The 26,635-nt window shown below is 42.9% G+C and overlaps 1 protein-coding gene and 1 long non-coding RNA gene across 8 annotated transcripts in view; one reads left to right on the top strand and one right to left on the bottom strand.

The window, feature by feature from the left end:
* LOC133561987 (ataxin-1-like) overlaps positions 1-13,479 on the bottom strand; it is a 34,097-nt gene extending 20,618 nt beyond the window's left edge. For 2 of the 7 annotated variants that reach the window (XM_061915755.1, XM_061915748.1), the window contains exons 1-2: positions 6,078-6,269; positions 5,221-5,434 (exon numbers count right to left, since the gene is read on the bottom strand). The gene's annotated coding sequence lies outside the window, so the exon portion shown is untranslated. Of the gene's footprint in view, positions 1-5,220; positions 5,438-6,077; positions 6,270-13,377 lie in introns of those variants that run through there. The other 5 variants (XM_061915753.1, XM_061915751.1, XM_061915749.1 and 2 more) reach the window with 5 other exon arrangements.
* The window catches only part of LOC133561988 (uncharacterized), a 40,087-nt gene extending 15,773 nt beyond the window's left edge, over positions 1-24,314 (top strand). Inside the window, exons 3-4 of the long non-coding RNA XR_009808813.1 lie at positions 22,978-23,102; positions 23,674-24,314. This is a non-coding gene — a long non-coding RNA (uncharacterized LOC133561988). The remainder of the gene's footprint in view (positions 1-22,977; positions 23,103-23,673) is intronic.
* Positions 24,315-26,635: the final 2,321 nt, after the last annotated feature.

Raw genomic sequence — 26,635 nt, forward strand, 5'->3', positions numbered from 1 at the left:
TGAGGGTGTTTCAGTGTAACTTGACCTTCATCGTTAGTTTTTAAGCCAAAATGCGCCTTTTCTCCCTTTTCCGTCTACACACTGTGTCTGCTTGTAAGTACTCTGTGATTGTGCGCCGCCGAACATGCTCCTCTGCAGAAAGACATGTCGTGACAGCGACGGTGGAGCGGGGGGTGGGGGACCGGTACTTTGTAGAGGCGGTATGTTACCGAAAATGATTCATTAGGGGACGGCATAGCGCAGTTGGGAGAGTGGCTGTGCCAGCAACCTGAAGGTTCTTGGTTCAATCCCCACCTTCTACCATCCTAATCACGTCCGTTGTGTCCTTGAGCAAGACACTTCCCCCTTGCTCCTGATGGGTCTCCCGCCATCAGTGTGTGAATGTGTGTGTAAATGGATGGATGTGGAAATAGTGTCAAAGCGCTTCGAGTTCCTTAAAAAGGTAGAAAAGCGCTATACAAGTATAACCCATTTACCATTAGTGTCGCGGTACTATACCAATAACAGTATACCATACAACCCTAGTATCCATACACAGTGTGGAGCCGCACACCTAAATCAATGATTTTCCTCTATTACAGCAAAAAAACTAAATGTTCTAGTTTCTTAAGTATCTTTATTAAGTCTTCATCCATGAGTAAGCCAGGATCAGGCATACATATAGCTAAGCTCACCGCTAAACTATCTTGAAACAACACAAAGTTTATTAAGTTTAAGAAGTGTAGATGTGTTGCAGAAGAAAATAAGCAGATATTAACAAAAAATTAACAAGTAGATTAATAAGAGTTAAAGAAAGTATAATATACAGCAACGACTGTTTATGTGTTAGTTGTCGTGATCCGTGGCCCGAATCATGTATTGTTGTTTTCTGTTAGTTTTGGACTCCCTCAGTTCCTGTTTTGTGTACCCTTGAGTTTGTTTTGGTTGCCATGGTTGCTTATTGTTTTCACCTGCCTCTGATTGGTGTTCGGGACATTCACCTGTTCCCCGAGGACTAATCAGAGGCATTATTAAGCCTGCCTTTGCCGGTCAGTCGGCCTAGCTTCTTTCTGTTACGTGCGGGGGGGGGGGGGGGTCGTAAACGGGATGTAAATGGACCACTCCGGACAGGACTCGCAGGTAGGAACATGATTTAATTGTGAAAATCAAAGGAGTACAAAAACAGAAAACAAGCCGAAGGGAAAAATGTGGCGATCACACTCGAAGCAAACACTAACACTTAGCATAGGCAAAAAGACAAGGAATAATCACGTAACTGTAGCATAAGCAAACAAAGAAGCCAGGCCGACTGACTGGCAAAGGCAGGCTTAAGTAATGCCTCTGATTAGTGCTCGAGGAACAGGTTAGCGTACCGAACACCAATCAGAGGCAGGTGAGGTGAAAACCGATAAGCAACCATGGCAACCAAAACAAACTCAAGGGTACACGAAACAGGAACTGAGGGAGTCCAAAACTAACAGAAAATAACCAAACATGACCCGGCCACGGATCATGACAGTTAGCATTGTCACTGTCAGTAAACGACACGTAAGATCCATCGGTGGTGTCGCTACAAGAGGTAGTATCAGTTTGTGATCTATACAAGAGTAATTAGATACATATTGTTATCTTCTTGATAATTATGTTGTCGTCTTTGTTAATATTTACAAAGTCAGGAAATAACTCCTTGGACACAGGAGGACTATGAAGACAAAAACAACAATATTTAAATGAGTAATATAGACAGGGTTTTGTTTGTTTATTGTGTAATATTGACTTTGTTTTGCTCAAAGAATAGTTTGTAACAAAAAAGAAAAATTAATTAGTTTAAATGTCGTGTCGATATTGTTAAACTGTCAATGGCACTCATCAGTCACCATAGATAAATGGAAATGGAAACATTTACAGTTAATACATGTGATCGGTATTGGTATTGGTATCAGCTGATCGCACTCATGAATGATCGGTATCGGAATCGGCAGCGTAAAACCTTGAGCTAATGAGTAAAACCCTCATATATGTGATGTACTGTAATGCAGGAGTCTTTAACATTTCCCAGGCCCAAACGGATGGAGAGATGGAGCATCTTGTAAAAAATTGAACTGGTGCTATACTCCATCCATCCATTTTCTACCACTTTTCCCTTATGGCAGTGGTTCTCAAATGGGGTTATGCGTACCCCTGAGTGTACTTGAAGGTATGCCAAGGGGTACGTGAGATTTTTTTTAAATATTCTAAAAATAGCAACAATTCAAAAATCCTTTATAAATATATTTATTGAATAATACTTCAACAAAATATGAATGTAAGTTCATAAACCGTAAAAGAAATGCAACAATGCAATATTCAGTGTTGACAGTGAGATTGTTTGTGGACATGTTCCATGAATATTGATGTTAAAAATTTCTTTTTTTGTGAATAAATGTTTAGAATTAAGTTCATGAATACAGATGGATCTCTATTACAATCCCCAAAGAGGGCACTTTAAGTTGATGATTACTTCTATGTGTAGAAATCTTTATTTAGAAATGAATCACTTGTTTATTTTTCAACAGGTTTTTAGTTATTTTTATATCTTTTTTTCCCCAAATAGTTCCAGAAAGACCACTACAAATGAGCAATATTTTGCACTGTTATACAATTTAATAAATGAGAAACTGATGACATAGTGCTGTATTTTACTTCTTTATCTCTTTTTTTCAACCAAAAATGCTTTGCTCTGATTAGGGGGTACTTGAATTAAAAAAATGTTCACAGGGGGTACATCACTGAAAAAAGGTTGAAAACCACTGCTGTATGGTGTCGCGGGGGTGCTGGAGCCTATCTCACCTGCATTCAGGCAGTAGGCCTCGTAGACCCTGTACAATTCGCCACCTCATCTCATACTAAGATGTAAAATTATCTAGTATAGTAACGCTAATCGCTAACTGAAAACGGCTTAGCTAATTGCTAGCTAGCAGTTGACGCAATAATCGCTGGCAGGCATTTAAAGCGCGAATTGCTAGCGAACTTAAATGCAAACATTAATACGACAAAATGATTCATGTTTGTATTTTAAAATTGCAAGATTCAGTGAGTGGGGTGTTATTTATAAGTCCCACTGCAGTGTGGGACGGCGTGGCACAGTTGGGAGAGTGGCTGTGCCAGCAACCTGAGGGTTCAAGGTTCAATCCCCACCATCTACCATCCTCGTCACCTCCGTTGTGTCCTTGAGCAAGACACTTCACCCTTGATCCTGGTTAGCGCCTTGCATGACAGCTCCCGCCATCAGTGTGTGAATGTGTGTGTGTGAATGGGTGAATGTGGAAATAGTGTCAAAGTGCTTTGAGTTCCTTAAAAAAGATAGAAAGGCACTATACAGGTATAACCCATTTACCATTTGAATCAGTGTTATTGTGTATTTAAAGACATATACATTTGGGATTTATAACTTTTTTTTAAATGTCACAATTGGTAAATGGGTTGTACTTGTATTGCGCTTTTTTACCTTCAAGATACTCAAAGCACTTTGACATTATTTACACATTCAGCCATTTACACACACATTCACACACTGATGGCGGGAGTTGACATGCAAGGCCCTAACCACGACCCATCAGGAGCAAGGGTGAAGTGTCTTGCTCAAGGACACAACGGACGTGACTTGGTTGGTAGAAGCTGGGGTTCGAACCAAGAACCCTCGGATTACTGGCACGGCCACTCTCCCAACCGCGCCACAACCCCCCCCCCCCCCCCCCCCCCCCCGCAGTACCTCTGCGGACGCCCTGAGGGTCATGGTCCCCCTTTTCAAGACCTCAGCTGTAAAGCGGAATTCTGGATTAAAGCAAGAGGAAATCGGGATATTTCAAGTTTACTTCCTGTTTGCAACGACATCGCCAATTAAATAGGACGGGGGCTCTGGAGCTGCATGCAGCTCTTTAGCGCCGCCCTAGTGGCTCTCTGGAGTTTTTTCAAAAATATATGAAAAATGGAAAAAGATGAGGGGGAAAAAAACGTATTTTTTGTTTTAATATGGTTTCTGTAGGAGGGCAAACATGACACAAACTTCCCTAATTGTTATAAAGCACACTGTTTGTATTAAACATGTTTCACTGATTCGAGTATTTGGCGAGCGCCGTTTTGTCCTACTAAATTCGGCGGTCCTTGAACTCACCGTAGTTAGTTTACATGTATAACTTTCTCCGACTTTCTAAGACGTGTTTTATTCCAAACCTTTCTATGTCTCATTTTGTCCACAAAACGTTTAACGTTGTGCATGAATGCACAAAGGTGAGTTTTGTTGATGTTATTGACATGTGTGGAGTGCTAATCAGACATATTTAATCACTGCATGACTGCAAGCTAATCGATGCTAACATGCTATTAAGGCTAGCTTGATGTACAAATTGCCTCATTATGCCTCATTTGTAGCTATATTTGAGCTCATTTAGTTTCCTTTAAGTCCTCAAAATACAGTTTATATCTCATGACACACTATCTGTATGTAATATGGCTTTTCATTTTTGGCGGCTCCGGATGGATTTGTTTTTGTATTTTTGGTCCAATATGGCTCTTTCAACATTTTGGGTTGCCGACCCCTGAAAATGGGAATGGTGTACGGGCCTGCAACAGATGTAACAAAGGGGATGCGTATGGGGAAAGAGTGAGGGGGAGGAGAGGGAGGATGGCAAATAAAGCGGTGTGGTTGGAAGAAAGGCAGAGGATAGGATACGGAGTAAATTTGCAGGAGGGTGGGGGGGGGGATGTACGACATAGTGCCGCTTCTCCTGACCCACATTGAGCAGCGCCTGCAGCATCAGCCCCCGCCTTGTGATGGATGACACCACACACACACACACACACACACACACACACACACACATGCAGCATCACTCTGTGGCAACAACCCTACCTCAGGCACCTGTAATGACATCATCATCACCCAAGCAAAAAAAAGACTGGCAGACACAAATAAACAGCAAAACAACACTGCGCCCTTCCTGCTAAATGAGCGTGAGCCCAACACATAGTCACACATGCAGCGCCTCTCTCTTGATCCTGCAGCCTATTATTAGATGAGTGACTCCAGCAAACACATGTGTGTTAGTTACTATAGGGAACAAAGGCGCACTTTCAAGAAACGAGTGTCACTGACAGCGTGGAAGCTCCGCGTCCAGCCCTGCTGCACTGTCACCTCTAAAAAAAGACACGCATGATGGAGGCATGACATCAGAGGAAGCGTAGGGGAGGGCGCGTACTCACAAAAAACCCCAGAGGGGGGGTGGGTTTGTGTGGCCATTGTGTTGACTTCAGGTGAACGGCGCAGATACGCAGCAGCACAATCCCCTCACAGCTTCATAGCACTACCATCTTTCTGCAGCAGGGTGAGGGAGAAGCGATGCCAACACAGTGTCCGGACGATGGAGCTGGAATCCCACAGGGTGGCATGTATGTTGTCAATAGTTTGAAACCTCACCTGCTAGGCCAGACACAGATGCAGCAATGGCTATATTTAGATAACAAAAACATCATCGTTATCAATCTGAGCATGCATGAAACAGCGGGGGGGAACTACTGTGCGAGGCGTGGATGCGGGATTCTCTGCGTATAAATAGACCGTCGTCTAAATCCCTGCACAAAGCAGATCAATACCGTCCAATGCTCCCCCCTCCAAATATCCCAAAAGAGACATTTTACTGCCTCCTTTTCTAATGTGCATGTGTGTGTGTGTCCCTTTAAGAGGCGGACCGGACCGTGTGCTTGACAACAGACAGAAAAAAAAAAAACAGGCACTGGGTTCAAGCTGTTTGTCTCCATAATGACTCCGGAGTTCTGCATCAGCGCCGGACATACACAAAACACACACACACAAGTGTGTGTGTGCGCACATGCAGACACACACACACACACACACACACACACACACACACACACACACACACACCCTTGCATAGTGAGCGCCTTGAATGCATCTCCTGACAGGATGCTGATGGTAGCAGCCTCCCTGTTTTTTTGCCATAACATAGTAGCAGGACAGAAAATACTACTATGCCACAAATCAAAACGATGCAACCCCTCCCACCCCCTTTCTGCTGATTAGAGTACTAAGAATAGCTCACCGGTCCTTCCACTGCCACCGCTTGCAGATGCCAGCTTACAGAGCATGTGCAATGATTCCACTCTGGACCCGCGAGACGTGCTTCCTTGCAGCGTCCTCTTCCCCGGTCCTCTCCTTTGTGCTACAGATCCCTCTTGTGAGGACTCTGTTCAGGAGTTACCCCTCCGTTTGCCCCTTGCAATCGGCCCGATGGCAGAGGAGGTCCCCCCCCATCCCCAAGGCCGCCCCCCACCCCCATTTCTTTTCCTGTGTGCAAAAAAATAATCAATAAAAGCCCACACCAGGTCTTGCGTGCAAGGCTTCTCCGACGCGTGTTATGCAAGGCCACCAGACCGCCTCACTCTCCTCTGTCTGCCTGGCTGCCTCTCTTCCCTCTGTGCTGCTCCCTCCTCTTCCTCCCTGCCTAGCTCCCTCAGTACTCCAACTGACACGGCTCCTCCCCCTCCGCCAGCCCCATCAGCCATCAGGTATTCATTCAAAAAAAAAAAAAAATACACACACACACTCTACTTGGCTGGGTGCCCAGACTACGTTCACACAGGAGGGAGGGAGCAACAGTGGGTCGGAGAAGGAGGCAGAACAGGAGAGTCAGTTTCTGCACAGACAGACATGGATGTGCACGGATGCAAAGAACTCATCGTGCGTGCACATATGCAACACTGACTGTGGATTAAATTGTGGAGTGTGTTAGCACTCATATGCATTTCCTCTCTATCTAATCTCCCCTGCAATGACTGAGCCTCTCATCAGACTCAGAGTAAGCAACAACCTCCTTGTCCTTCCCCCCCAGATATATTTCCCCTCTATAAACACGCACACTACACTGATAAACACCCGCGCCGCACCCACACCCACACTTGGCCCTCTTCAGTCCACTTTCCCCCCGCTGGGCCTGTCGCAGAGAAGGAGCCAGGCTGCGGGCAACCAGTTTTATGCCAGGCCAGCTTGCTATCTGCTCCTCTGCAGGCGCCGCTCGCAAGGTGGCTTCTCTGACATGACGGCACACTGAGGAGGAGGTCCAGAGCACAAACAGCTGAGCTATAGTAGTCAGGACTTCTACGTGCGTTCTCCAGGCAGGTCGAGCAAGTTGTGCTACATTCCAGACAGCTGGGCGGTAGGAAACATCCACACTTGGAACTTGTAACGGTCTCAATAGAAAGTAACATAAATCAACCAGTCTTCTACAAGTCTATAGTGGGCTACACACGTGCTGGGGTCTCCAATTAGCGCAGGTCAAAAACGATTGTCAGCTGTGGCTGTGGGCAACCTCCTGAGGTAGTTTTTTATTAACTCCATTGGACAGGGGTGGGGAACTTTTTTGCCTGAGAGAGTCCATCCATCCATCCATCTTCTACCGCTTATTCCCGTTGGGGTCGCGGGGGGCGCTGGTGCCTATCTCGGCTACAATCGGGTGGAAGGCGGGATACACCCTGGACAAGTTGCCACCTCATCACAGGGCCAACACAGATATACAGACAACATTCACACACTAGGGCTAATTTAGTGTTGCCAATCAACCTATCCCCAGGTGCATGTCTTGAAAGCCAAATATTTTAAAATGTATTTCCGTGAGAGCCATATAATATTTTTTTTTAACACTGAATACAATTAAATGCGTGTATTTTTAAGAAAGACCAACATGTTCAGAGTAGGGCTGGGCGATATATCGATATACGATATGTATCGCGGGTTTGTCTCTGTGCGATACAGAAAATGACTATATCGTAATATTCCAGTAGATGTTCTCACGCAGCTGCGGGCATTGCACTCTCCTCGCTCTTTCCTGTGTCTCCTCACAGACAAGCAGGCGCACATTCATACGTCACTTACTGTCACGTCATACGTCACATACGTATACGCTGTCACGCCAAATTTATTCCACCTACAAAAACCTTCCCCCCGGAAGACATTTGGCGTTAATGCTTGAAGGACCCCAATGAGGGTGGAAGGACCTTAAAACAGCCCACACAGCTGCCTGTTTTAAAAGCATTATAATTGGCTTGATTGTCATTGGTGAAAAATAACGGTGAGGAAAAAACATTAGCATTCCAGCATGCTAACCTTTCAATCTATTTTTGCTTCGCTAATTTTGCAGCTGTAACCCTTAAGAGTCATATAACTTGGTATTGTTCCGCTCTCATTGGGGTCCTTCAGGCATTGGAGGGGCTTCCGGGGGGAAGGTTTTTGTAGGGGGAAGAAATTTGGCGTGACAACGCCCTCGCCCAGCGGAGAGGTAGCGGTGTGGCTAACGTTAGCTGTGATGCTAGCGGGTTGTTGCGGAGAAAGAAGGTGTGAATCTCGTAACAAATGACGGAAGAATTAATTCCCAAGAAAAACAGCACGGGGTCCATCGTCTGGCGGTGGTTCGGCTTCAAGCGGGAATATGTCGAATAGAAAACTTTAATTTGTCATGTGTGGGGCACAAGCGTTGCTACCAAAAGTAGCATTACTGCTAATATGTAGCATCATTTGAAAAGTCACCTGCTAATAACTTTAATAAATACAGTTTTGGTAAATTGACTTAGTTGTGATTTCCTTTTCTGCATGAAAGTTTAAAAATAGCATATATTAGTGCAGTATGAAGAAGAATGTTTTAATGTAGACACATAGAATCATCATACTTCTGTGATTACAGTGGGGCGAAAAAGTATTTAGTCAGCCACCGATTGTGCAAGTTCTCCCACTTAAAATGATGACAGAGGTCTGTAATTTTCATCATAGGTACACTTCAACCGTGACAGACAGAATGTGAAAAAAAATCCAGGATTTCGCATTGTAGGAATTTTGAAGAATTTATTTGTAAATTATGGTGGAAAATAAGTATTTGGTCAACCATTAAAAGCTCTCATTGATGGAAGGAGGTTTTGGCTCAAAATCTCACGATACATGGCCCCATTCATTCTTTCCTTTTACACGGATCAGTCGTCCTGTCCCCTTAGCAGAAAAACAGCCCCAAAGTATGATGTTTCCACCCCCATGCTTCACAGTAGGTGTGGTGTTCTTGGAATGCAACTCAGTATTCTTCTTCCTCCAAACACGACAAGTTGAGTTTATACCAAAAAGTTCTATTTTGGTTTCATCTGACCACATGACATTCTCCCAATCCTCTGCTGTATCATCCATGTATCCATTTTGGTATAAACTCAACTCGTCGTGTTTGGAGAAAGAAGAATACTGAGTTGCATTCCATGAACACCTTACCTACTGTGAAGCACGGGGGTGGAAACATGCTTTGGGGCTGTTTTTCTGCTAAGGGGACAGGACGATTATTTTCCACCATAATTTACAAATAAATTCTTTAAAATTCCTACTATGTGAATTCCTGGATTTTTTTCACATTCTGTCTCTCACAGTTGAAGTGTCCCTATGATGAAAATTACAGACCTCTGTCATCATTTAAAGTGTGAGAACTTGCACAATCTGTGGCTGACTAAATACTTTTTTTCCCCACTGTATATGCATCAAGTGTTCATTCAAGGCTAAGGCAAAATGTCGTAATATATATCGTATATCGCGAAATGGCCTAAAAATATCACGGTATTGAAAAAAGGCAATATCGCCCAGCCTCAGTTCAGAGTACGATAAGTCTCTTATTTTTTTTAAAAACATTGTTATTCTGAAGACAACTAATAATAAATAAAATGTTTCTTACCATTAATGCGACTTCTGGTGCTGCAGGGTTTTGCTGATGGCTTTGTAGTCTGATTGATACGTGGTTATTTTTAACACTGTGGTCAGCTTGTGCTTCTCACTTCATCAATGCTGACTGATCATAAATGTGCACCTTACTTGACTTACTTGACTACTTTTGGATTGTTTTGTGTCATGTTTGTCACGTTTGTGTGTCCTCTCAATTGCTCTGTTGATTGCTATTTGGAATTGTATTATTATGGTATAATTGTATGGCAGCACAGTGGAACAGGGGTTAGTGCATGTGCCTCACGATACGAAGGTCCTGAGTAGTCCTGGGTTCAATCCCGGGCTCGGGATCTTTCTGTGTGGAGTTTGCATGTTCTCTCCGTGACTGCGTGGGTTCCCTCCAGGTACTCCGGCTTCCTCCCACTTCCAAAGACATGCACCTGGGGATAGGTTGATTGGAAACACTAAATTGGCCCTAGTGTGTGAATCTGAGTGTGAATGTTGTCTGTCTATCTGTGTTGGCCCTGTGATGAGGTGGCGACTTGTCCAGGATGTACTGCGCCTTCCGCCCGAATGCAGCTGAGATAGGCTCCAGCACCCCCCACGACGCCGAACGGGACAAGCGGTAGAAAATGGATGGATGGTATAGTTGTATATTATTTTGTTGGATTGATTATTTTTTTTTAAAAATACAAAAATAAAAAGAAATACAATAAAATACAAATAAAATTAAAAAAAATAAGATTGCACCTTACTGCTTCTGTTGCTGCAATGTTTTCCAATGTAACAAAAACATGGCTGACAACATTAATTATACATACAAATCCTTTAAAATTGACTTCTAAACAACTTTGCAAAATAGTCGTATTCATAAATTGAGACAGCGTTGGTGTCTAACGTTGTATCCACATTGTTGGTTGGGAACTGACCAAATGTCAAAGGTCAAATCAAACGTCACACCCTGACATGGGATAAACGTTGTCAAAAAGCATGTTGTTTCATCGTTGTATTTGTGTTGTGAAACATTGGTTGGATAACAACCAAAATTCAATGGTCAAAACAACATCAGAACTTAACATTGATTAAACGTCAAAAAGCATGTTGTGCCAACGTTAGGTTTGAGTTGCTCAACGTCAGCACCTAATTCAACAAGTTCTCAACGTTGTTTTAATGTCTTGTGCCTGCTGGGACAGAGGACTTGTACTATAAAGCTCATCTTTTGAGTTGTGTTGAGTTTGTGTTTATTTCAAACATACAACATGATACATCACAGTTTCCAGTTTCTCTATTCAACATGTCACATCTTACATTCTAGCAAATTGCATGTAGCAATACCTCATATTTCATCATCACATCAATCTACCTCTAATGTTCAAATGATTTGTTGATATATTTGATGTATTGCTTTCAGTGTTAGGAAAACCAACGTTACATCATAACAGCATATTAATAAATTTCACGGTGGCAGAGGGGTTAGTGCGTCTGCCTCACAATACGAAGGTCCTGCAGTCCTGGGTTCAAATCCAGGCTCGGGATCTTTCTGTGTGGAGTTTGCATGTTCTCCCCGTGAATGCGTGGGTTCCCTCCGGGTACTCCGGCTTCCTCCCACCTCCAAAGACATGCACCTGGGGATAGGTTGATTGGCAACACTAAATTGGCCCTAGTGTGTGAATGTGAGTGTGAATGTTGTCTGTCTATCTGTGTTGGCCCTGCGATGAGGTGGCGACTTGTCCAGGGTGTACCCTGCCTTCCGCCCGATTGTAGCTGAGATAGGCGCCAGCGCCCCCCGCCACCCCGAAAGGGAATAAGCGGTAGAAAATGGATGGATGGATGGAGTTATTTTTACGTACAAAACAACAAAGTTACTAATGTAACGTGGCACACTCCAGCAGCAAAAGCACAGCGAATTCAATGCAGGAAGTCACTTCTTACTAATCCGAGCAAAACCCGGCACTACACTAAAATGAACTCGATGTAGGCTAAGAATACACTCACATACACACACTCCTACTACTACTACTGCGGAGTAGTAAATCGCCGATTGAAGTGGAAAGCTTGCAATTCTACAATACTCTGTTTATGGACAAGGAGAAAAGACAGCCATCGAAAGCGCATTTAATCTTGTTTATTTACTAGCGCTAACATAATCCAGTGAAAAGATTCACTGGAGGCAAACTACCACTGCTAAGCTAACAAACACAACTTGGCTAAAATGCTGCTCTGAGTGCTCTCTTGCTGACGTCACACCTCACATCACACACACACTCTACTCTCATGAAACGTCTCTCAAATGCATAATTGAAGGTGTTTTTTTTAAGTCACGCACAAATTACTTTAACTAGTAATCACATACCGTTAGTAATTAAATTACTTTTTGGTAAATTAATGAGTAAATTGAGTAACTAATATTCATTACTTTTTAAAAGTAATTTTCCGAACACTGCTTCCTCCCACCTCCAAAGACATGCATCTGGGGATAGGTTGATTGGCAACACTAAAAAATTGGCCCTAGTGTGTAAATGTGAGTGTGAATGTTGTCTATCAGTGTTGGCCCTGCGTTGAGGTTGCGACTTGTCCAGAGTGTACTCCGCCTTCCGCCCGATTGTAGTTGAGATAGGCTTCAGCGTGTACTTGCCAACCCTCACGATTTTTCCGGGAGACTCCCGAATTTCAGTGCCCCTCCCGAAAAACAACCATTCTCCCAAATTTCTCCGGATTTCCACCTGGACAACAATATTGGGGGCGTGCCCTAAGGCACTGCCTTAAGCGTCCTCAACAACCTGTCGTGACTTCCTGTTTTCTTGCAAAAAAACAGCGTGTCGGCCCAGTCACATAATATATGCGGCTTCTACAGACACAAAGAAGTGAATGCAAGCCCTACCAGTCACCCTGAGGATGGCCGTATAAACAACTTTAACACTGTTGCAAATATGCGCCACACTGTGAACCCACACCAAACAAGAATGACAAACACATTTCTAGAGAACATCCGCACCGCAACACAACATAAACACAACAGAACAAATACCCAGAACCCCTTGATGCACTAAGTCTTCCGGGACGCTACAATATACACCCCAGTTACCACCAAACCCCGCTCCTCCAACCCCACCCACCTCAACCCCCTCCCCCAATCTACCACATTTGGAGGTCGCAAGTATGCTCCAGCGCCCCCGCAAACCCGAAAGGAATAAGTGGTAGAAAATGGATGGATGATTACCTTGTCCGTGCCTTGAATAGTCAAACTCTACTGTGTACTACAGGATCCAAAGAAATGCCAACCACGCTGCAATTTTGTAGAGCAGCATAATATCACAGTAGTAGATAACAGCATCGGTAGTAGTCGTATTAGTGCATATTGCGAGTGCTACTATCACCTTAAAACATCTTCTCTTTGCTTTATCTTTACATTCCTGTATGATTAAACATATCTATAATACCTCTCAATGCACCACACACCCTTTCATGTACTGTAAGTCTGTAATAGGGCAGCCTACAGCAGAAAATTGCACAAAACCTCTGGCTTCTTCCGGCTATACGATATACCGTTAGCCTGGGAACTTCTCTGCACTTTAAGTTCCAATTCAACGTCTGCAAGAAATAACTTTTAACATAACACACACGCACCCAAGCCTTGAATGGCCAGAAATTATTCAGGTTACCTTGAAAGTGGGTATGGGTGTCCAAAATAAGTGTCACCCCTGGCCTGTGGCTGCTCTGCTTCCACACCACACTGTGTTCCTGTGAGATCCACCTATAGTTTGTAGCAGACATGTCCAGACATGCAGCTCTGATCCACACACACACTCAGGCACACACAAGACAAGCATTAAAACATGATGCCAAGAAGCAAAACATGATCAGGATGTTTTTGTTTTTTTTTCTATTATTATTTTAGCAAATTCAGGTCGATGAAATCTCAACTCTGACATCCCACTGCACTCCATGTTGCATATTTCAGTGTGTTGTATAGAGGAGTGACAACAAGCCTGCTAGTAGCAGATCTTATTCACACAACCATTAAGTAGGGTGTGTTTATGTTTTCTTGCAGAGGAGCAGTATGTAGGCCAGACCTGGGCAAATTAAGGCCCGGGGGCCACAAGCGGCCCGTTAAGTATTTCAATCTGGCCCGCCGGACATTCCCAAATAATTTTTTTAGATCTTTAAGATGGAAACTGTAGCTGCCATTATGATGTGCAGTCATGTTTTCAAATGATCGTAAGTCTTGAACTATACAAAGTATTTCAATGGTTGGAATCTGTACCTTTTGCATGATATACTAGTTACTATAGTAATTAATTAGTTACTATTGTAATCTAAGTCACGGCAGCTGAGACGAGGCACCAAGCAGTGTAGGTGGGGAGCGTTTCCACAGTGTCAGCCTGAAATGCAGGTGTCAGGGACAGACGTGGAAGGAGATTTTCACAACAAAGTTCTGAAGCTTAGTGATATATCAAATTGTATATTGCATTTTTACCCTTTGCGTTCATATTTCGCTGTTTGTCGCATTTTGCTTGATTGTAAAACATGTCGATCGAGAGAGGGTGTGACGTTCATATGTTCATATATTAATATTCTGTGTTTTATCGTTAATAGAAAAATGTAAAATTCCATTTCGTTTTTAAGGCGGTCTGTGAAAACGTTTCTAGCATTCAATCAGACATTATTGTGAGGTTTTGTATTAGTGTTCCTAAACATAGATATACTGGCCCTCAGATACATTTCTTTCTCTATATTTGGCCCCCCAGTCAAAATAATTGCCCAGGCCTGATGTAAGCTGTGTTCTCAGTAGACATGTGCGAATCATGAACGAGTTGTTCAAAGCTCACAAGACTTTTACTGAATCATGGGTACTTATCTGTTATGTAAATACGGGACAAGAGAGCTGCAGGAGATGTATTGGTTGAACTAGTGCAGCTGTGCACCGCTTTGTAGCAAGTGACTCGAGTACCCGATTCAAAAGTTGTGGCATGTGTGATAGTTTTTGTGCACACGCTCTGTGACAAGTGACTCAAGTGAATCAAAGTGTGGACAACTTTGTGACGAGTGAATGGAGTAGGGGATTCACCCAAGTTTTTGCGTATAAGCTCAGTGAGGAGTGAATCAAGTACCCGATTCATAACTTGCGGAGCGTATGTGAGTTCATGTTCATATCATTTGTGACGAGTGATTCGAGTACCCAATTCATCGTCTCATAAGAACGCGAGTCGGTAAAATGTATATCGAGTTTCCCATCACTTGGTTCATCAGCTTGTTCAATCAAACCGGGGGTCAGCCTATGGCTCCATGGAGCATTTTAAAAAAAGGATTATATGGAAAAAGATGGGGGAAATATTGTTTTTTTTTAGTATGTTTTTTGTTTGAGGACAAACATAACACAAACCTTCCTAATTGTTAGAAAGCCCACTGTTTAACATGTGTGTGTGCTTCACTGATGAGAGCATTTCGTAAAAATCGTTTTGTCCTACTAATTTCGGTGGTTCTTGAACTCACCATAGTATGAACTGTTACGCAACAGTTTATTTACATGTAATATCTTCCACTCCTTTTTCGTATTATTTTGTCCACCAAAAGTTTCATGCTTTGTGTGAATGCACAAAGGTACACTTTGTTGATGTTATTGACTTGTTGGAGTGCTAATAAGACATATTTAGTCAGTGCATGACTGCAAGCTAATCATTGCTAACATGCCATTTAGGATAAAATTATGTACATATTGCATCATAATGCCTCATTTGTGGGTATATTTGAGCTCATTTAATATCCTTTACTTTCATCTTCTTTGTATATAATTTAGTTTTGCTTGTCTTGGCTGAATTTCAGAAAGTTGTTTGTGAGCCATGTTGTTCCAGACCACAGCAAACATTACCAAGCTTGACAAATATTGGAATAAATCTATTAAAAGAAGACAGCCTGCTGTTTCCTTTTAACTTGGACACACACGTCTATTCCTTTGGCCATTAAAAGCCAGTAATTATCAGGAGTTATCTCACCTTCTGAGTAACCTCTGATTTACTAATGTTTTCTAATTATGTAAAAATGTGTAGAATAAATATTACATTACAACATTTCTGTCAACAAAGACATGCTTCATCCTGCGACACATAGTCATTTTGACATTAGGCTATTATAGCTGATATATAGACACTTACCGTACGTCATGTGTTGCCTTCATTATGAGACTGATATACAGCTTTTCATTTTTTGCGGCTCCAGACAGATTTGCGTTTTGTATTTTTGGTCCAATATGGCTCTTCCAACATTTTGGGTTGCCAACCCTTGAGTTAAACAAACGTTGCCAGAAGGGAAATGACACATTTTCCTCTGAGAATATGAAAATGATGGTATTTTGATTATTTATCATACATACCCGATTTAATGTTGCCTATTTTTTATGGCAAACCCTTACTACAGACTGTGTGTAGTATTGTTTATAACGCAGTGTTGCCCCCCATCAAGTGCTTGCTATTGTTTGTTATTGATCGTATGTCGCACTGAGTATGAAATCATTGGGGTGTCCCAATCCGATATTGATATCGAATATTTGCATCATTTTTGCCTGCATCAAAAGCGATATAAGCGCTCAGATACAAGCAGTCCTGCAGCATGTTTACTTGTACAAAGTTGGACAACCAGGTACCATCTCCTGTCTTTATTTTAGTGAAATCATTTACAATCAACAACAACAACAACAACAACAGCTAAGCAGACAATAGCACACAAGCTGAACATATGTAATAGGTGTCCTTTATTGAATACTATTGCATCCAAAAACACATTTGTTTGTATAAACAAATATCCAATGGATATAGTTGCATATTAGTTACACATAGATAGATAGATAGTACTTTATTGATTCCTTCAGGAGAGTTCCCTTTTGAAAAATGTACATATACTGTACCTACAAAACATACAGGCTACAAAGAAGAAGTGTATTTGAAAGTATCCAGTAACAAACATGTCCATATCGTTGTGAAGTGAAGTGAATTATATTTATATAGCGCTTTTCTGTAGTGAAACCCAATATCTAAGTTACATTTAAACCAGTGTGGGTGACACTGGGAGCAAGTGGGTAAAGTGTCTTTCCCAAGGACACTACCGCAGTGACTAGGATGGCAGAAGCTGGGAATAGAACCTGGAACCCTCAAGTTGCTGGCACGGCCACTCTACCAAGCGAGCTATACCGCCCCAAAAAAATTGTGAAGTGAATTATATTTATATCGCCCTTTTTCTCCAGTGACTCAAAGCGCTTTACATTGTGAAACCCAAAATCTAAGTTCCATTTAAACCAGTGTAGGTGGCACCGGGAGCAGGTGGGTAAAGTGTCTTGCCCAAGGACACAACAGCTGTGACTAGGATGGCGGGCGCGGGATCGAAGCTGGAACCCTCAAGTTGCTTACACGGCCACTTTACCAATTTACCGCATCATTTGCTTAGCTAATGAATTAATGTGACCACCAGGTGTCACTAAAGTCAAATTAACACCCCACTTCAAAGCATAAATCTGTCATAAGGTTAATGTTTTTCACAATTACCATTGGCATTTGATCCGACATTCCTCACACCAAAACTATAAGAGTATATATCATGATTGGCGCTGATATCGTATCAGATTGATATCGGTATCCGCAATACTCAAGACTCCGATATCGGTATATTGTATAGGAAGCGAAAAAGTTGTATTGGGACACCCTTAGAAATTATCGTACAAATGCGACAACTATCGCTCCCTGATGTGGTCCTAATGGCTTCATCTGGCCGGGATCTTCAGCTCTCACTGGATCGGTTCGCAGCAGAGTGTGAAGCGACCGGAATGAGAATCAGCACCTCCAAGTCCAAGTCCATTGTTCTCGCCCGGAAAAGGTTGGAGTGCCATCTCTGGATTGGGGAGGAGACCCTGCCCCAAGTGGAGGAGTTCAAGTACCTTGGAGTCTTGTTCACGAGTGAGGGAAGAATGGATTGTGAGATCGGTGCAGCGTCTTCAGTAATGCGGACATTGTATCGATCCGTTGTTGTGAAGAAGGAGCTGAGCCGGAAGGCAATGCTCTCAATTTACCGGTCGACCTGCGTTCCCATCCTCACCTATGGCCAGGAGCTTTGGGTCATGACCGAAAGGACAAGATCATGGGTACAAGCGGCCGAAATGAGTTTCCTCCGCCGGGTGGGGGGGCTCTCCCTTAGAGATAGGGTGAGAAGCTCTGTCATCCGGGAGGAGCTCAGGGTAAAGCCGCTGCTCCTCCAGGAGCCAGATGAGGTGGATCGAGCATCTGATCAGGATGCCACCCGAACGCGTCCCTAGGGAGGTGTTTAGGGCACACGTCCAACCGGTAGGAGGCCATGGGGAAGACCCAGGACACGTTAGGAAGACTATGTCTCCCGGCTGGCCTGGGAACGCCTCGGGATCCCCCGGGAAGAGCTGGACAAAGTGGCTGGGGAGAGGGAAGTCTGGGCTTCTCTGAATAGGCTGCTGCCCCCGCGACCTGACCTCGGATAAGCAGAAGAAGATGGATGGATGAATGGATGCGACAACTATCGTAAATTCGACAACGCTTGGTTTAACTGTTTGTGGTCTTTGCCAACTCCTCAGTAAAGACAGAAGCCATTGAATGAGCGATGACCTGTCACCCGTGACGTCACAACATGAAGCGATCCGCCATTTTCTCCATCTTATTACGTGCACCAAGTCAAATCAGCTCTGTTATTTTCCGTTTTTTCGACTGTTTTCCCATACCTTGGAGACATCATGCCTCGTCTGTGTGTTGTCGGAGGGTGTAACAACACGAATCGAGACGGGTTCAAGTTGCACCAGTGGCCAAAAGATGCGAAAGTCCCTCGTTTGTTCCACACACTTTACCGACGACAGCTATGCTACCACAGAGATGGCAAGAATGTGTGGATATCCTGCGACACTCAAAGCAGATGCATTTCCAACGATAAAGTCAAGAAATCTGCAATATTGGAAAAAAGACCACTGAATCTGCCGGAGTGCGTGAGCTATTCAGGGACGACGGAGCACGGCAAGCAATTACGGCAGACGAGCCCGCAGACGAGCGAGGTAAACCCCCTGGATGTCTTGGCTACGACATGATTTATGCCACTTCTTTTTCTGTCTCATTGTGTCCACCAAACTTATAACGTTGTGCATGAATGCACAAAGGTGAGTTTTATTGATGTTATTGACTTATGTGGAGTGTGCTAATCAGACATATTTGGTCACGGCATGACTGCAAGCTATTTGATGCTAACATGCTATTTAGGCTAGCTATATGTACATATTGCATCATTATGCCTCATTTGTAGCTATATTTCCATCCATCCTTTCCCTCCACCCACATTTAATGCCAAACAAACACATACCAATCGTTGGTTAGAAGGCGATCGCCAAATTCGTCCTCGCTTCCTCCCGTGCCGCTGTCTGTCGTGATATGGCTCAATAGCTTCAGTGTCTTCTTCAATTTCGTTTTTGCTACCTGCCTCCACACTCCAACCATCTGTTTCAATACATGCGTAATCTGTTGAATCGCTTACGGCGCTGAAATCCGAATCTGAATCCAAGCTAATATTGCTATACCTTTCTGTGCTATCTGCCATGTTTGTTTCTGTGTGGTCACGCTGTGACGTTACAGGATAATGAACAGGTGGATATATGGATATAACGACGGTTAAAGCAAGCACTTTGAAGCCGTTTTTCGGGATATTGCGTGTTGGGTAAAACTTTGAGAAAAACTTCGAAGAATGAAATAAGCCCTGGGAACTGATTTTTATTGGTTTTAACCCTTCACAAATTGTGATAATGTTCCCCTTTAAAGTAACTAGAAGTCGCTAAATGACGTCATTATTTAATCAGACTTTTCCTGTGTGTAAATAGGATGAGTTGAAATATTACAGTATAAGGTGCAGAGGAGGAGGGGGAAGTGGCCTCTGGAAAATATTGTGCAAAAGTAAAAAAGAGAATGGAAGATGTTGAGTGAGTGGGTGGGCTGTGGCATAATGGCAGCATATAATGTTGGTGGAGTGGGAGATAAAAAACCCACCATAGTGAGTACCTGTCTGAGAGCAGACCCTTCCTCTGCCTATGTGGCGGGAGTTCTCTGCCTCCGAAGTAGGAACACAAATGCTTAGACGCGATGCGGGAAGAATGTGAAAGTGCCTGCTGCCATGGCAACAAGGAAGTTCCACAGTCTCCGGTCCCCATTAAGAAAGATGGCTGTGGCATCAACGTGGTGGCGGCTCAATGGCGGGGAAGCGTGACACGCTGAAAGAGCCTATTGAAACAGAGAAGCAGTTCATGGCCGGAGTACAAGATTAACAATCTACATGAACTCTTTCTTTGGCAATGTTACATCTCATCTCTTTCTCTGCTGTACCTCAGGGTCACAGGTTGCCATTTATTCGGGTATACTTAAACTAGTACCCACTGCTATCATTTCATTGGGGGTAAAGTAACAATATATAAGAATTTGGCCATAAACTAAAAGTTTGTAATACAGAAGAAACTTTTACTATGTGTCATTGCCATGGCGACCTGAGATGACCTAGTGTGGTGGCTTGGTGGACCGGCCAGGACACCTCTCAGGTTTTGTTAGCAACGGCGTTGAATTTTGTAATAAAACCGACATGTTCTTTTCATGTTTAAATTGATTAGTCTGATTATTGGATATCAAACACATGTTTGCTTCTAAGTGGTTTACTGACATTGTGGTCTTCCGTAGCATTTCAAAGATAATCTACTGTTTGTTTATGTTCAACACAGTTCAGAAGTTGAGCCCTAAGCAAAATAATATCTTACTGATGCTTTAAATATGTACAAATAATAAAACTGGAAATAAAATGTATGCAATTACATAGCCTATTCAACCACATTGAATATCATAAAACATTGTAACTCGGAGAAGTGGGGGAAAAAACACTGTCCGTGATTGACAGCTATGGACCCCAATCATTGCATTTCGCTGTCAAAATCAGGGCCCCTGGTAGGATGGGATAGGATAGCATAGGATAATATAAGATAAGATAGGGAGGGGTTGGATAGAATAGGATAGGTTAAGTTACGTTAAATTAGTTTAGATTTGGTTAGGTTAGGTTATATAACCTATCCTATTCTATTTTACCCGTCCTTATCTTAAAGGAGAGATAGGATAGGATAGGATAGGTGGGGTTAGGATAGGATAGGATAGGATAGGATAGAATAGGATAGGTTAGGTTAGGTTATGTTAAATTAGTTTAGATTTGGTTAGGTTGGGTTAGGTTATGTAACCTAACCTATCCTATTCTATTTTACCCGTCCTTATCTTAAAGGAGAGATAGGATAGGATAGGATAGGTAAGGTTAGGATAGGATAGGATAGAATAGGATAAGATACGGGGGAGTAGGATAGACTAGGATAGGTTCGGTTGGTTTAGGTTAGGATAGGATAAGATAAGGATTGTGGGTAGGTTTTAGGAGTAGAAAAAAGAAATGGGTAGGGTTAGGGGAGGGGGTGTGGGGGATAGAAAGAAAATAAAGAGGGGAAGTAAAATGGGAATGTGCACTGTCCAACAATCCAGCGGACTCACGCTCACACCTCATTTAGGCCCCCCGGAAACCTGGTGCCCAACCTGGTGATCCAGAGGAGCTCCGCCCTGTGGCGTTGGGCGAGGCTCCATCAGGGATCCATTTCCATGACAGTTACCCGGACGGAAGACCACCCGTGTCGGACAAAGTGCTGAACCAGATGAGTGTTAGTGTTTTTGTGTCTAACGATGTTGTGCTTGTGTTGGGCGAATCTCCTAGCTACGGTATTGCCCGTCTTGCCCACGTACATATCGCCACATCGTTGACACCGGATCACGTACACACAATTATTGGTGTGTCGGCCGCCACGGCACAACGGCTGGAAAACCTTGCGGTTGTGGGGGTTCACCAACCATGGTGAGTGGTGAAAAAGAGTATCCCTCCGAATGGAGGGCGGGTCGCTCAATGAGCTGACCCTGGCCCTGACCAACATATCATTCAAGTTGGGGTTTTTCCGGTAAGCCGGCACCACATAATGCTCCGGGAGCCTCCCACTACTCTCCACAAAAGTCCGGAAATTGTCTTTGACATTACTGGCGACCTGTACGACCGAGGGAGAGTAGGTGGTGATGAAAGGGATCATGGTTGTCCCAAGGGGAAGTCTTCCCGGGTCCAAGAAGACCCTCAACTGCCGTCTGAGGAAGGACCTGGAATAGCCCCTCCCCTTCAGAGCAGAACAGAGGGTCCTCGAGGCAGCCAGGAAGTCCTCTCGCCTGTTGCAAATCCGATGAAACCTTAACAGTTGTGATTTCACCAACCCCGCAAAAGTGTGCTTGGGGTGGAAGCTGCTTTTATAAAGGAGCGCATGGGTGTCGGTCTCCTTAAAGAACACCCTGATGTCCAAGTTGTGACAATTTACAAAGTCCGGACCCTTGAATGTTGTGGTGTCCAAAAAGTCGATGGATGTGCTACTCGGAGTGTTCAGCGTGTTCAAGAACACGCCAAACTCCTCATTGGAATGAGTCCCGACGCCACAGATGTCATCCAGGTACCGGAAATAGTGGAGAGGACGTTTTGGGCAAGTGGCCAAGGCAGAGGTCTCCCACTCCGCCATGAAAATGTTAGCACAAGCTGGCGCAAATTTTTTGCCCATAGCAGTGCCCTTAATTTGGAGGTAGAAACGACCATTGCACTCAAAAGCGTGTCTTCTCAAATTAATTTTGAGGAGCTGCAAGAGCTCCTTTTCAGGCCTGCTGTAGAAGACATTTTTGACCGCCCGAATACCCTCATCGAAGTCGATGTTTGTATATAGGCTGTCAGTGTCAATAGTAAACAAGATGGCATCCGGGGAAAGGTGCACACTCCTGATTTTGTCAATAAAATCACAAGTATTCCTGAGGTAGCTGTCGTGGAGCACGAAGAGTGGTGTTAAATAATGGTCGATGAACTCTGCCGTTCTGTACGTCTCGCTACCACAGTCAGACACAATGGGTCTGCCCGGAGGGATCTCGTGGGGCTTGCTCCATTTGTCTGGCTCCTTATGGATTTTGGGGAGCATATAGAACCTGCGGGGTCGAGGATCTGGCTCCCAGAGGAGATAATTTTTTTTGTTTCAAATTTATAAATTTCTTAAGAAGAACATTGTCAACAACTTTCCACCAAGGGGATGGTTTGGGGAACCCTCCCATATATATTGTGATCCGTCAAAAATGACAACAGCACTCCCCTTGTCTGCTGGTTTGATCACAATATTGTTTATTCCTCTTTAGACCATGAAGAGCCTCAACTTCTGCCCGTGTCAAATTGGGGGCGACCGCAGGTGCGCAGCCCGAGCCGAACATTGGACGCCCGTCAGACCGGACCATCGCCTGGAACTCCGGAGGCAACAGTCCAGGTGAGGGCTCCCAGTCGGAGCGGGCTGTAAAAGTGTGGGTCTGAGGGTTTCATGTTTCTCATAATACACCGCCAGTTTGACACGTCTATGGTAGTGCTGGAGGTCCAACTGGAGTTGATGATACCAGTCACTACTGAGGTTAGTGGAAGGGACAAAGTTGAGGCCCTTATTGAGCAGGGACATTTGTGAGGGGGTTGGCGGGAAGTTATGGGCCAACTTTACCACGTTCTTATTTCCCCCCGAGTGTTCGGGATTATGGGGATACCAAGTTTAAATCCCGAAGCCAATGCTTAAGCATAAGGTTGGCCGTGCCCTGCGTCCAGTGGACGAGGTCTGCTTGGGTCTCAAAGTCCCGGCTGTCGAGGGCCGGGATGTGAGCATAATGGCTCCTGATGAAACTATTCAGCTGCTCGAGGTGGTTCTTTGCTCCACGGGCAGACGGGCCGAATAGTTCACTGGGGGGATTACCACCCGGGCATGAGGGAAGGTGTTCCTGGCTGCCCTGATTGCACCTTGGAGCTGTTTAATGGTCATCTCCCTAACCTTTTGCTCACGGTTGTTGATCCCAAAGGCTAGGACCAACACGTCAACCTGAACAGAGACTCTGGCCTTAACTAGGATGGCCTCTGCGTGGCGGAAGTTGGCCTCCGGATAACTGTCAATCTGCAGGTCGTCTCTGTGAAAAGGTGGTAAGTGCGCCAGATTGCCGTCGCCGATCATCAAGACCCTCCTGTTGGCCGACAACTTCCAATCTGTCATCTTCCGTATTGTATTTATGTGTCTAGTGGGTCTATGGGGGGAGGCTTAGGTTAGGATAGGATAAGATAAGGAGGGATAGAATAGGTTAGGTTTGGTTAGGTCACCTGGGGATAGGTTGGTTGGCAACACTAAATTGGCCCGAGTGTGTGAATGTAATGTTGAATGTTGTCTGTCTATCTGTGTTGGCCCTGCGATGAGGTGGCGACTTGTCCATGGTGTACCCCGCTTTCCGCCCGAATGTAGTTGAGATAGTCTCCAGCACCCCCGCGACCCCAAAAGGGACAAGCGGTAGAAAAGGTGGGGTAGGGTACGATAGGATGAACATATCCTCCTTTGGGAAAACTAAACACATATGTACAGATTACAGTGTTTAAATTTGGGTGTAATAAAGTCTAAGGCTGTGGATAAAAATGAACATGCAGCAATAGCGTTCCTTCCTGTTGCTGAAGGAGCTTCTCCAGGCCTCTAAAGACTATCTTTGTCCTGTTCTTTTACGTGCGGAAACAAGTTTGGAAACATGTAGTTATTTTAGTTGAGAATGATTTTCCTCGTAAACAGCCAAGAGTTCAGTGTGACTCATAGTCCGTTTAAGATGAAAAAGCTACAAATACTTAACTTCTGTTTTTTAAAGAACTCCTGAAGCTATAGCTTTAATAAGCTCAAGTCAACAGTCGAAGGCCCCTTTTCCAATGTGGAGCAGAATAAAGCATGGTTAATTTCCTATGTGGAAGCCAGAATTCATTAGAACAAAATGGGTTTCTTCCTGGCTGAATCCAAGTGCCAAGACTCTTTTTCATTCAGCTCGAAATAGAAAGTCAGTGCTTACGCACGTCTCTACAACATAATTTAGGCAATGCTCGGGCGGCGGGAGTAAAATGTGGGGGTGGAGAATCAGCCTGTGAGGAGAACCAAAACTATCTAAAAAATGCCAAACAGAGCTCAGTGTGTAACCGGTTTGTATCATCCACACATGAACCACCGAGGCAACTCCCCTGGGAATAACAATGATTGCATTCAAAACATGTACAGCATATGTAAAAGTTTGATTTACGTTGCATGTCATGTGATCTGAATGCCTCATGTGGGTGTTCTTATGAGAAACCCAACCATCACTTCCATCCATTTTCCATCCATTTTCTACCGCTTTTTCCCTTTTGGGGTCGCGGGGGGCGCTGGCGCCTATCTCAGCTACAATCGGGCGGAAGGCGGGGTACACCCTGGACAAGTCGCCACCTCATCGCAGGGTCACTTCCATGACCTCAGAAAAAAGCTTACCCACTCTCCCCTCCTCACTGCAGTGTCAGTACCAGATAACAACAGCAGAGGGCCCAACATTGATTCAGCCATAATAATGATAAAAAACATAATGATGATAATAAATGTTGCTCTTTGGACACCTTTCATATTATTTCTTGACTTACGTATACATATATATGTACATACATAATATATATATAAACTTAAACATTATATTTAATATTTATCTATTCACTAAGTGGTCTTTAGTGTGAATGTGAGTGTGAATGTTGTCTGTCTGTGTGTATTGACCCTGCGATGAGGTGGCGACTTGTCCAGGGTGTACCCTGCCTTATACCTGAATCCAGCTGGGATAGGCTCAGGCACCCTGAGAAGGACAAGAAAATGGATGGATGGATATTTATAACGAACCATTTTTTGTATTCTTATCTGTTTCTGTATTTTATGCAACAATGCACTGACATTTTTTTCACAAAATACCCAAATTATGAACAGTATATCAGTTCATAACACTTTTCTATTTGCTATTTTCGTACTACTACTAATTGCTTGTATTATTATTATTATTATTATTATTACTATACAAAAAGTACTACTGTAAACATTAACAATAAAACAATAATAGACATTTTTTAGTTATTATTATAAATAAGTGGGATGTGAGTTTGGATTTGGGGGAAAAAAACATTTAGATAATATGTGAATGTTTTTCAATTGAGAAAATAGTAGTAATTAGAAATAAAAATAATAATCATTGCAACAAAAATAAAAATATGAATACCGTGTTTCATTATTATTGTATCAATAGTAAAAAATAGGAAGGCAACTTATGTTATTATTGTCATCAGTAGTAGTAGCAATAGTTTAAATTTAGAAATTACTATATTGTGGATGGAAAACTATTTTTTTAATGTAACAAAATAAATATAATAAAATAATAACCACATGTATTATATTTGTATGTATATATATATATATATATATATATATATATATATATATGTAAATGTATAGATGTATGCATATGCATATATGTATATTATATATACATACATATATATTTATATATACACATATATATTTATACATATACAGATATATTATATACACACATATATATATATATTTATATATACATCTATAGATGTATACACATATATATATATATACACACACATATATTTACATATACATATATACACATATATTTATATATACATTTATATATGTATACATAAATACATGTATATGTAAATATATAGATATAAATATGTATATTTGTATATATGTATATGTAAATATACATAGATATATAAATATATATATACACATATGTATATACATATATAATATATATGTATACATATATACTGTATATATAAACACAATATATATATATATATATATATGTGTTTATATATGTATACACACACGCACGCACGCACATATAGATATAAACATATATATATACACACAAAATATATATGTGTTTTTATATATATATATATATATATATA

The sequence above is a fragment of the Nerophis ophidion genome, linkage group LG11 (assembly GCF_033978795.1).
Source record: "Nerophis ophidion isolate RoL-2023_Sa linkage group LG11, RoL_Noph_v1.0, whole genome shotgun sequence".
Classification (NCBI taxonomy): domain Eukaryota; kingdom Metazoa; phylum Chordata; class Actinopteri; order Syngnathiformes; family Syngnathidae; genus Nerophis; species Nerophis ophidion.